Source organism: Bolinopsis microptera, chromosome 4 (genome assembly GCF_026151205.1).
Source record: "Bolinopsis microptera isolate Bmic1 chromosome 4, MBARI_Bmic_1.0, whole genome shotgun sequence".
Classification (NCBI taxonomy): Eukaryota; Metazoa; Ctenophora; class Tentaculata; order Lobata; family Bolinopsidae; genus Bolinopsis; species Bolinopsis microptera.
In genome coordinates, this window is record NC_087075.1 from 15,531,862 (window position 1) to 15,545,745 (window position 13,884).

Here is a 13,884-nt window from a genome sequence, read left to right on the forward strand (position 1 = left end):
TCATTCAGTATTCATTCAGTATTCATTCAGTATTCATTCAGTATTCATTCAGTATTCATTCAGTATCCATTAAGTATTCATTTAGTATTTATTCAGTATTCATTCAGTATTCGGCATTTATTCAGTATTTAGCGGATTTGTTCATGTGGAGTGTGGCACATCACAACAAAAGTACCTACTTCTTAAATCAAGAGTATCGTGAGATTTGTCCATGTGGAGTGTGGCACACCACAACAAAGGTGCATTCTTCCTAGATCAAGAGAACCGTGAGGAGTATGGTATGAGGTGATGTTGTATTGAGTTACATTGTCGGGGGGGTCAATTGTCGAGGGGTCAATTGTCGGGGGGTCAATTGTCGGGGGTCAATTGTCGGGGGACAATTTTCGCCCACCCAATGGATTATATATGTGATTGAATGCTATTAAATGCGATTATATGCGATTATATGCTATTATATGCTATTATATGCTATTATATGCGATTATATGCTATTATATGCTATTATATGCTTTGAGAAAAGGTCTAAAAAGGTACGTTTTGTAACAACGGAAATCCAAGGTGATGTTCCACAACTACCAAATTGCAGGAAAAATCACCCGATACCTAAACCTGGTCATGCGATTATATGCTATTATATGCTAATATATGCTTTTATATGCTTTGAGAAAAGGTCTAAAAAGGTATGTTTTGTGACAACAGAAATCCAAGGTGATGTTTCACAACTACCAAATTGCAGAATCACCTGATACCTAAACCTGGTCAGTTGCATGCACCAGTAATCGACCGGGATTCCCGGTACCGGGTTTGGCAATTTTTGAGCTATCCCGGCCCCGGTCCCGGTCAAATGCTGGTTTCTGTGCATTAAAATCGACAAGAGTATTAGCAGTTATCATTTGAAAGCAGAAATCAATGGTGCGCTGACTACTGGTTATGAATGATAATCCAGAAAGTGATAGATCTCGAAGATGATCTCCGTCTGGCTAGTTGACGTAGAATTCACCATGATCTCCTTGTCCTGTCTGGTGTGGTTCTTTAATGTCCCCACTAGGAAGTATTCCTACATGTTGGGTGCAGTCTTTGGTAGACTCAAGAGTTACAGTTTCATCTCCAGGATGATGCTTGGCAATCAGCATGAAAATAATTAATAAATCTTTGAAAAGATCTTTAATATGTTGAATGTATAAGTTGAATCATATTCTCCCTGCTACTATATGCGATTATTTGCAATTATATGCAATTATTTGCGAGTATAAATAATAAAATGTGATTTTAAGAGATAATATACGTGATTATATATGATTAGATGCGATTATATGCTATTATTATATGCTATTATATGCGATTATATGCGATTATATGCTATTATATGCTATTTTATGCAATTATTTTGCAATTATATGCGATTATTTGCAATTTTATGCTATTATATGCAATTATATGCTAATATATGCGATTATATGCGATTATTTTGCGATTATTTGCGATTTTATGCGATTATTGCTATATAATGGTTGTTGCATAGCATTATAAAACGTTTGTACTGCAGTTATGAATTCTGTAACCTGCTCATTCTGTGACAAGTCTTTTGCCAATAAATATAGTCTGTCCTCACACATTAGTAGGTATCATCGAGAGAACCGAGAGTTAGATCAAAGTTCTGCAATTCTACAGCCACTGTCAAAAGCTAACTCAGATGCGACTGATGTCAAAATGGAGGGTCCTGATTCTGTATGTTCAGATGCTGATACAATAGTTTCTGAAGAATCTCAGCAAGGTGGTTCTAACTCTGATGTACCAGGTAGTGGTGATGATGAATTTAGTGGTGTAACAAGTAGCGATGATGAGTCCAACAAAGAATATAGTGCTAAAGAGTTAGAATCTGATACTGACTGGAAACACGTAGGCAAGCGGAAAGGAGTACCAATCAAACAACCAAACAAGAAAAAGATATCGAAATTACTTAAATCTATAGACGTCATGTTACAAAGTAAATTGTGTAAAGAGCAAGATAAATGTTTTGACATGTTATTCTCATACATGATGAAAACCGAATTGTTTGTGGACTTGAAGCAGCGTTTCATTGACAACGGAAAAGACATAACAGGTATTTTAAGTTTGGAAGAACGAGCTCTATTGGATGCAGTTATCAACACTACAAGTCTATCTGATGTAAACAAACTGATGAACGAAAACACAACTATTGTCGATAAGATTCTCAAACTTTATCTGAATAAGTAGTTGGTGGAACTAGCTACCTGTACTAGAACCCCATTAACGTACAACTGTTATAGATTGATTTATGTACCCAATCTTACTCTTGATGATTTCAATTTATGATTATGGTGATAACAAAAAAATTATCATAAAACGGTAGTTTTATTCGTCTCTTGAAATACACCAAATTTATAACACGCAAATTTAGTAGTTAATAATAGTCAATGGTATGGAGCCTTTGCTACTCCCTAGACTGCAGGGTGACAATGGGATTCGCCCTGAACCTTTTATGCAGAAGGCGGATGCTCTAACCACTAGGCTACCTAACAGTTGTTATATCTTAAAGGGTAAAAATGTGGTTCAGATACTGTGGCTATTGCTTAAATGTCAGAAAATTGATGATAAGCCTTGTAATTTCCAGGAGGTCGAGCGATGGTAACCCTACACCACATTTCGTTATGTCACCCTCTACTTATTTGGAGTGGTGACTGGACCGGGGTAAATCGTGAAAAATCATTTGACCGGTAATCAAGTGACAGGAGCCAAGTGATTGGCAACCGTTTAATCTGACTTTAGATCCTTTAGACAGGATTATTGAATTATTCATCATGACGTTCTGACGGGTAATCAAGTGACTCCTGTCACGTGATCTCGAGGTTCAATAACATTCATGTCACATGATTACATTCAAGTAACAGGAACCTGCTTGGCGACCGTTTAATCAGACTTTAGATCCTTTAGTCGGGATTATTGATTGATTTGTCATGACGTTCTGGCTCCTCATTGGTCGATTATCTTGTCACGTGACCTTGACATTTAATTAACGAGCTTGTCACGTGGTTACATGACATGTGATCTGTCACGTGACCCTTGTGACGTGTTGTCATGTGACCTGAGGGCGTGCTGTGAGTGGCTGGGAGTCACTTGATGACTGGCCTTCATACATTCCCATCTACTACACGGTCCTAATAAAAATGGATCGGGTAGGTATGAAATGCATGTCTTCATTCCAGTTGGACAAGCACCAAGCTTTTAAGTTCTAACTCACTATGTGACACTACTTATAACGTAAGCAAGATTTGCAACTATTACACCAAGCAATATTATACCAAGCATAGCAGACGAACACATCCACATTCGTTACGCTTTACACTCAAGTCACAGCAAACTAAAACGGTAAATTATAAATGAGTTTACAACTAAAGGCCGGTACAGCGCAGTGTCAAACCGCACGTGCGTACTCAGATAGGACTAGAGGCGCCAAGGGCCAGCTAGTAAAATGTCTTCTACTACATCATACATTCTTTTTAATTGTGTCCATATCGGGTTTCAAACAAGTCAAAACAAAATAGCAGTTTGTGGTTTAGTTACCGGATGCTACTTATCTTAGCTATTTATAAATAGAAATACCTACTACAACTACAAGAAAGCCTTTCTGAGTTACATTTAACTATTATTATTAAAGAGAATTATTCGTAACTTAGACTAATTCAGTGCAACCAAAGATACCGCTCTCGCAAACGCCAAAGGTAACACGACGTAATTAAAACAGAACAGAACAAAATGTTGACACGAGCAAAGGGTGCGCGCGCACGTTGGTCTTAACACATAAGTGACGTCACAGCCCAAAATTGCTATCAGCCAATAGGAGCGCGGCGTGATATTGCACGAATTATCGATTTCACAGTCCGGCGTATTTTTTGATTCTACACACTTTCACAGGACTTAAACGCGAATATTTGGAAGTAAATTCTAAGGTCCCCTCATCCTTTAACGAATCAAAGACGGTGTTTACAAGAGTGTATTTGGCAGATACAGATGCTTTAGATGCCCATGGCAATAAAATTAGAGGAGATGAAGAGTGGCGAGAGTCAGTGCTATTAGGATCAAAGCTCTGTTCAGAAAGAGATATTGTCAACAGACGCAACAAAGCCAATGTTGCCTTCTACACCTACAAGAAAGTCTGGTTGAATAGTTCTGTTCAGATCAGTGAGAGTAGAAAGCTGAAGCTGTACGAAGCTCTTGTCACTTCAGTGTTGTTGTATAACTGTAGCAGCTGGGCTGCTCCTGAAACCGTAATGGCATCTGTCGACGTTCTTCAAAGGAAGCATCTGAGACAGATAATCAACACCTATTGGCCTACGGTTATCAGTAACGAGAATTTATATAAGAGATGTAACGTCAGACCCCTTACTGAAAGGATCAAGAAAGCAAAATGGAAGATGCTTGGGCACGTTCTCAGAAGCAGTGATGACACTCCGATCCCGCCTTCTTATCTTTCAGATTTGCATGTTTAGGATGTCTTGACTACAAAGGAAAAAGGGGCAGACCTCGTTCAAATTTATTTGATTTATTATTGAAAGACATTATGACAAAGAACATTATTGTGATTGTAAATAAAAGATTTAGTTTAAGTAATTTCAACGATTTAGTGTACAAACTCAAAGCTCATGATAGACGCTTATGGAGAAGCTATGGGTGAGTCGAGACTACTCGGCCACTCGATTTTATGATTTATTTTCTATTATCTTGTGTTTGCTGTATATAGTTGATTAATATAATATGAGTACAGAAGTGGAACAGTGAGTTCCGGTCTGGCTAGGTCTGGCGAGCTGGGAGGAACTTTCGAGATCGTCTGGAATGGCTGATCTAAAAGCAAGCTCTGCTCAGTATTTATTCTTTATATCTAATCTAACTATATCAAGCTAGTTAACGAATATATGACATCTAACTTTGCTCTGCAAATACATTATATTTCGTCGCGATTTTTAAAATTTTCGCTGTGATTTTGCCTTGGAGGACTTCGCCGCTTCCCAACGCGAGCTGACTACTCAGAATGCGCGAGCACGTCAACATAAAATTTTTCGCGCCCTACAAACTTCGGTAGACCTTATAATTTGCAACTGAACGCTTGCGTATGTCGTAGTTCAAGCTGCGCGCGCGGTATGAGTATTTTCATTGCATCATACAACACAAATTATCGGATTATAAGTAAAAGCTATTTGTACAGGGATTTTCTCATCGATACTTTAAATGACTAATCTTTAAAAAACAAGGTCGATTCTTATACAATTACAATATATTTTGCATATGCGCGTTAAATCAATTCGTTATCATGTAATAATGTGTGTCATACTTAAAGCTAGGAATATTTGTGTAATATGGATTTTCATTCTAAAACATGGAAAGATTTCATCAATTAATGTAACTTGGTACCATATGGTTTATTTGATCTTATATGTTATCGATTTATATAGTTTTACGTTATCGTGTATCATGTATTGATAGTTATACATTATTATTATACAACGAGTCCAACCCAGCGCGCGTTTTGGTAGTTTATAAACCTACAAATAATTTTATCCCCTGATAAACTCCAAGATATTATACATCAACGGATTATAATCTCATTGTATAGTCACATAACATGATACCATGACCTAAATTTTGACAAATGGCTAAGCTCTTGACAAAAATTATAACCTGTAAAAGTCATAAAAATGATAACTTCACATAATCGGGTGGAAATCATGCTTTTTAAAATTTTTCACGAAAGTTTTTAACAGCATATTGTTTATCACATTTTTTTACACAAGATTTGAATCATGTTGTAATTTTGTTTTCCAATATTTTGATCAAAAATAATTTTTATTTGGATTTCAAAGTACGCACTACGCCGCGCAGTTAAAAATCGTAATTGTTCTGAACAAGTGAGATTTGAGATTTAATCATTATTTTCACAAGTGAGTCGATATATTGCAATCCCATCTCTTTTCGTTGCTGCTCACAGCATAGAGCTTCAATGCTCAAACCGTATATCTAGTTGATAGTAAAGTAGTATAGAAGTAGTAAAGTAGTATAGAAGCCGTTTCGTTGAACATTGAAATACAGATATTACTAAATGATCTTGAGAGGTTATTTAATGTAATCGATTTAGTGTTACTGCCTTTAAGCTGTGATGTGCTGGAGACTACTAAAACTTGTTCTAGTATAGAAAAGCACAGCGGATTTTGCTATCATGTTACACTTTTGTAGATCAGGATCGAATTTGAACGTATTACTCCTAAACAGATTATTTCAATCCTGCATTATATGGAAATATCGATAACCTATTCGAGCCTTTTTTTAAATGTGTATGTTTTTGAAAAAGTATATTATTGTGATACTTCCATGTATTAAATCGTTTAAATGGTATGGTAAAGAACAGTACACAGATACTTATTCTTTGATGCCCCGAAACACATTCCTAGCTCTAGATCTGCCTTACATTTCAATAATGGCTCTTTCATCACATTTGCTTGATAACTGCTGATTTGTAATGCTTAAAATTGATCCCACTCAGTTTGACTATCTTAGGTTAGCTGTAATATCGAACTCGACAGTAGCTTCCTCTGTCATGTCGGAGATCTCAGGAGACGACTTGGTATTTTGTGTCAAGAAGAGGTTAACCTCCCACTTAACAAGATAAACATCAAATTCATAGGTTTGTCTCTATTTTGATGGTTACTGATACAGCAGTTCATGTGTTTAAAATGTATGGGTTAAATTCTAATTAAATTCGGTAATAAATATTACTGCAAATGTTGTAAACGGTAAAACCATTGTGTATAAGACAGTCAATTATCTCAGGAGTGCCAAAAAGGTACCGTTTAATCGAGAGGACTTCACTGATGACAGAGATGTGGAAAAGACTACGTCCTTCTCTGGAAAACTACAAGGATAAAATACCCACCTTCTTCGGGAAAAAGTCCATCATATGCGAAAGGTAAATCGTTTATTTTTGAAAACCCGATCACGATCAAAGCATATACAATTTGGGCATGTCCCAGCCAACTTAAGCCGAAAATCTGGCTTTGAAATCTTTAATTTGAAAACACCCAAAGTAGTTAATATACCCCAAATGTAGTTAATATACCCCTCCACCATACCAGATCGATTTTAAGTCAGCCAAGGCATAATTACTGCCCAAAAAGCCTGTTCCAAATTTGTCTCAATTCTGTTCCAGAATCCCAACTTCTCTGAAACCAAAATGGAACATTGCCCACAAAGCCTTTTCTGAGGATGCTAGGGCCACCAAACTTTTCAAGGACACTCCTGGTATCGATACCAATCGATTCTGATCGCCTTCAACTCAGTTTAGGCGATTTTAGGGTAAAGTTCATTTTTGTTCATTTCATGAACCAGGGGATCATTTTGCACTAAAAAGGTTTTTTTAAAGTTGAACAAAAAATGTCACAATTTGATGTGTGAAAATAGTGCTTTCGATGTGAAACTGGATGATTCTTGACGCACCCTATCCCTTCGGTGGAGTATTAAATTTCAAAGAAAAAAACTTCTGAGTTGCTGAACATGTTAGTAAACAATATGCCCCTCTACCATACAATATCGATTCCATGCCAGTCCAGGCATAATTACCGCTAAAAAGCATGTTTCTAAATTTGTGTCAATTGTTTCCACCATCTCAACTACTCTGAAACCAAAATAGAAACATTGCCCCAGAGCCCTTTTTGAACATGCTAGGCACACCAAACTTCTCAGGGACACTCCTGGTATCAATACCGACCGATTCCAATTGGTTTTAGCCCAATTCAGGGGATTCTAGGAAAATGTTCATTTTGTGTTCATTTCATTCATTCCATGAACCAGGGGAGTATTTTGCAAGTCTAAGTGGCTGGAAATGTTAGTACATGTGTCCTTCTACCATACCAGATAGATTCCAAGTGGACACGTTCAAAAAAAGGTGGCACTAGAGATTGATTTTTTTTAAATGAGTTTTAAAAATGGTCATTGCTCTTTGTTGGTTGATATATCTATCTATACCTTTAGAAATTCGATTAAATTTCATGATCCTGAAATCACGGAGTCTGTAGTGCTTATATCACAGGAGTTATCGTTATTTGTGTGCCAATGATTCAAAAATCACACAATTAGAAATGCAAGATGAATCAACACTAGATAATCTGAAAAGTACTATTCACAAAGACGCCAAAATTGATATGGTGACTATAATGCATGTAAGGAATAAAATGTCTTATCTGAAATTGTTATTGGTGCCAAAATGATTCAAAAATCACAACTTAAACATTGGAAATGAGCCTATTTTGAGCAGTGATTATTGAATCATCTTACGTTTTTATTGGCTTTCTATCATTTTTTAGGGTACAAAATAGTATTAAATAGTATTAAAACCAGTTAATATGATTCAAAAATCACATTTTCGTTATTGGTGCGCTATTAAGTCTCACTATAGTAAGCCTTAAATTAAGTGCACAATATGACAACATATATCCATTCTATGGTTCTTATTATGTGATTTTTGAATCCATGTCTAAGCTTATACCATATTGAAGGCCTTTGAGCGATAATTTTTGATCTGGGTGGTTAAATGATTCAAAAATCACACAAATCTGGCTACCAACTATGTAATTTTCTTTAAAGTATGACAATTGAATCATATGTAATGTTCAATTTGTAATGACATTTTGAAAAGAAAGGTAATGAATCGATAATCACATTTCAAAAATTCAATTAAGTATTATACGTAACTGATTGATTCATTTGTCACAGTATGGAGACAAAATTATCATGGCTTGAGTAGTAAAAGTACTTGCCTAGTTTAATCAGTTTAAAATCAGTGTTTTGTGATTATTGATTCCACTATTACTCTAATAACGAACTTCTCCATGACCATAAACAAGTGCAGTGTCACAACAAATCACTGCAGATTTACTATGAATACCAACCTGATATAGAGCCAAAAAGTGATGTTGTTGTTGTGAAACCAGTATTTCTGGTACCCATAGGGGATTTGAAATCAACTTATAAATCAAATGTCATTCCTCAAAGTATCATAATCAAACCCCGGGCGAGTCCAAAATTAGAAACCTGAGTATTGATTCATATGAAATATGAATATCTCTTTAACGATAAAATTTCCTGAACCAGATCTGACTGTTCAGACATGTTTGTCTGCCAGATCGTGGTACCTGAGTCCCTTCATTGCCGTGCATTGAAATCACACAATAACACACAAAGCTAGAATCACGGCAAATCGACATTCATCGCTTTTTCATCGGAGTACTAATGGACAGTGTTCAAATGGACAGTGTACATTCCCCTGATACAGCATAATTTCAATACATGCTCATTTATGTGATTTTTGACTCATTATGGCACTTTTAACCATCTAAATTCTCTAAATATTAGTTAGCATGATATAATTGACATTGATAGAGTTCATTGTTACAATCATTCCGTTGATATTCATATCACATTCATCATTCTAAAATACTTAGTCAGAATTAACCCTGTATGTGATAATTGCATCGTAACTCCACATTTAACCGGTGATTCTTTGCACTTTTAAAACTCAGCTATCTCAAAAAGGTTCAATAATCACATTGAGAAGCAGGACACACTCACAGAATGTAAATTCATGATTAGAGGTGCAAGAAATGAATATTTTGTGATTTCTGGCTCATATCTGCACAATTAACAGATATAAAGAGATGAATGACTTTATTATGTGACATTTGGATCTTTTTGGACCACATTAAAATTTGGTTAACTTTCATAGCATACTCCTTGAGATACAAGTATTTTAAAATGCTTCACACAATTTTGGCAGTGAAAAATCAATCTCTAGTGCCACCTTTTTATGAACATGTCCAAGTCAGTACAAGCATAAATACGGCTGTAAAAGCATGTTTCCAAAATTGTATCAAATGTTTCCACCATCTCAACTACTATTTTCATTTTTGTTCATTTTCCATACATTCCATGAACCTGGGTAATGTTATTTGAGTTTTGATGGCTCTTAGGCCTAGTTTTTACCTACATCCATCTTAGAAAACCGAATTGAGGCTTCCCAGCACTTAAATACAGCCAATACTTCGATGTGCCCATGTTCCAAAAATCTGGATTCTCAGGAGGATTATTGTGCCAAAATTGGGACATTTTGGAACATTGGTAACATCGGTTCTAGACATGTAATGATTCTCAAACTTGGTTTGAGTGGTCCTAGGACTAATATAAACACTTTCCGACCCATTTTAAACCATTCTGAGCACTTTGAGAAGAATGTTCATTTTCGTTCATTTCTGGTCATTCCATGGGTAGTTTTATACGACTTTTTATGGTTCCTAGGCCTAGCTTACGGCTATATCCATCTTAGAAATCCGAACTGAGCCTTCCCAGCACTCAAATACGGCCAATACTGTGATGTGCCCATGTTCCAAATTTATGAATTCATCTACTGCATTTTCTGATGGCGGCTGGCGCGAATTCGATTTTCGGTAAAAACCACATCAGTTTTCAAATTTGAGATATTTTTAGCGCGCGGCGCGCGCACTGCGTGTTAAATTTTAAATTTACGCCAGCTAGCAGGTGTCAGATTTACTGGTTATAATTGTGGGAAGTCCATCTATGTTTATTATTAATAATTTTTGGTTGACTATTTATTTTCCCCAGGAAACTTACTCACGTGCGAAAGACGAACTCTAAGAATTGGAGAATAACGGCAGTAGACAGCAGCTAACTTCCCCTGTACTCAACGACATTGAACAATAGACATGAAATGACTCGCTGACCCCCTACAAAGTACTTGTGCTCGGAGGCAGAATTTGGCATCGTTTGGGTCGAGAGATTTCCAAGGGTAATGATACAGTTAAACTGTATAAAAATACCTCTCTAAAACAACCTTCTCCTGGTCGGCCATGTCCCTCATCCTGCACTTGACCCCTGCAGAGGTCACAAGAACGTCGGAGCACAAATGAGCGAGAAACGGGGAAGCCTTAACTTCCGGGTCAAGGACTGCTTCACTAGCACCTACCTATTGAACCTATTGATAGGTTCAAAAGTAGGCATCTTCACGCAATCTGCGGACCACCTCCTAGCAGCGAAATACGGATATACCCTCCCTATTACATGCGTTCAACCGGCACCCGAACCACACGCTGTTTCTTAGACACAACTTCCCACTTAAATCAGTGTCCTGTCGCATCAACTGGCATCGGCAAGTGGCGACACTGTGTAGACTCAACCCTGAGCTTGATCAGAATCTTCAGTCACAAACCTGACACCGTTTCGGGGCTTGCAATACGGTTTTCTGTCAGGCTCCCAGCAGTTTCTTTTGGACCACCATCTCATCTGACAATCACCCGAGGATACCTGCCAGAGCTCGCAATTTACGACGAGTTAGCTTATGGCACCTCTGGCTGTTAAGTGAAGTCATAAAGCTCAAACAGCTCTCATCTCCCATTCTCTCTTCCTAGACAGCAGACCTGGGAGAAACTCCTTCTAGCCGGACGTCACGCGTGATGTACGAGAAACTACGGACAGGTGTGTACCTATACTTTTTAAAATTACACATTTCGTCTGGATTGTGATTCACTGCAAAACAAGTCGCAGGTTCCAATTGTAGAACTATAAAATTTTAATAATTCATGGTTGATTATACGGCCTAAGCGGTATACAAATAAAGCGTTATTATTATTATTGCCTCTAATCCTCAGGGTACTCCTACTTGCGTGCGAAAGACAAAGGCAGCAAGAATCGAAGAACAGAACCCCGACCACACTGCTTGTGAGAAATGAGCAGCTCTTGATCTAGGACAAAAAACTTTCTTCTGTTTAATATCTAAAACGTGTTACGTGTGATATTACACCAACTTTTGATTAATAATACGAAACTTTATACCTTATAAAGTATGATATTTAAACACGAAAATTTACATTCTGAAATTGGTATAGTGTTCCTTTAACTGTTCCTTCAACTTTCATCGTAGCTTTTTTCAAAATATTCTTCAGTGCCATCAACAAACAGATTTTTTCATTTGACTGAACTGTGCCATATTTGATATTGCCTCTGTATTTTATAGGGAAAATTTTTTAAATCATGCAAGTTGATGTAATTAAGTTTTAAGTTAACGTATTATAGATATGTTAACACTAGTTTATGTTTCAGTATTTAAATTGTTTCCATTTATAGTTTAACCGCTCCCTGTTGTAGAGTTATCAGATCTTTACTTAGGATAAACAATATAATATGAAGTTCGATAATAATATTAATAAACATTAATTGTATTCACTGTTTTCTAGTCATCAAACTTCAGATCAGGAGGTGACCGGGACATGATTTTAGGCCTGACCGGGACCGGGACCGGGATACAAAATGTGACTTGACCGGGACCGGGACTGAGATTATCAATTTACCGGGACCGGGACCAATAATTTCTGGGATTTCTATCTTACCGGGACCGGGACCAACAATACAATTTTTTCGGGATGACCGGGATGACCGGGACCAAAACTGGTATTCTCATATTGAAAGCTGCAACTTTCATTTACATTATAATTGAACAATTTGAATAAGTAATAACTAGAATATTAAATTAGAAAAAACTAGAAAAAACCCGTCAATATGGGGCATGGGCCTAATGTACTACACCAATAATGTTCATGTACTGATTACTCAAGTTCATCCTCATTCCTCAGTCAATGATCCCTCATTATTCAACAGTTTCATTCTCCAATTGACAATTGGGCGTAGCCCGAGTTGAAAACTTGATGTTAGTTTGCACTTATGAGTTATGTAACGATATTAGTTACCTAAACTTGTTTAGCAATTTTAAACATTGTTTTATTTGGCTCAGAGGTTGTTTTAAGATGAAATTCACAATGAATGAAAGTAAAAACTTAAAATCACAGTGAATGAAATTATGTAAAAGATCCCGGTCAAAATCCCGGCAAATTTGAGTGATTGACCGGGACCAAGAATCCTGAATTGACCGGGATCATAAATCAGCATTTGACCGCGACCGGGATGAAAAATGTGACTTGACCCGGTTGACCGGGACCGGGATAACTCAAAATAGCCAATCCCGGTCACCTCCTGCTTCAGATCGGGGTAATATATTTATAATGTACAAAATGATACGCTCTCGAATGCACGCTTCCTTTTCCTCACCTTCGCATCTTTGATCTTGTTAAGTAAAACACATAGTAAGGTTCCCCAGAAATGTCCTGTAAACTTGACTTTTTATTTAGGCCGGTAAAAACCCACAACTGACTGAGGTTTCGAAATACAGCCAAGAACTCAGATATGACACAATCAATTTTATGTGTATGAAACAAATTTTCAACTGTCTGGCGGCGATCAGCATGTCATACTGACTAAACTCTAATCGGTTTATGAAAATTACATCCCGGTTAATGAAAAGCGTAGCCTGGAGTTCCCGCTCCCAGGTAAAATACATACATAAATGAGGACCGCCAAGCAAGGAATGAAGAACGAAATTAAATATTATCTAATCGATTACAAATCTTGCAGATTCCTGAAATTAAATGTAAAATGCAGCTAAACTCGTGCATCTAATAATAATATGACAATATGATAGAATTGTAATAATGCTACATGCTACGCGCGCTAAAACGATGAATCTAATCTAAATCTAGTAACCATATCAACGCGCAGTAACCATAGTAACGCGCTCGATTCAATTCCAGTATATTGCGACGAGTGTTTACATCACTAAATTAGCTGTAACTTTGTGTGATTATGGACGATCGTGCTAAATTTAAGGCGCTGTGGCTAAAATCGTCCACTGAACCAACAGGTAAAATTTCAGAGAGATCGTCCCCAGCGCTCATTTTCACCTCGCGAATGATCAGC

General features: G+C 37.0%; 1 long non-coding RNA gene across 1 annotated transcript; it reads left to right on the plus strand.

The window, feature by feature from the left end:
• Nucleotides 1-6,411: 6,411 nt before the first annotated feature.
• On the plus strand, nucleotides 6,412-10,962 carry LOC134814401 (uncharacterized). The gene is made up of 3 exons (XR_010160154.1): nucleotides 6,412-6,697; nucleotides 6,844-6,979; nucleotides 10,684-10,962. It is a non-coding gene; the product is annotated as an uncharacterized LOC134814401 (long non-coding RNA).
• Nucleotides 10,963-13,884: the final 2,922 nt, after the last annotated feature.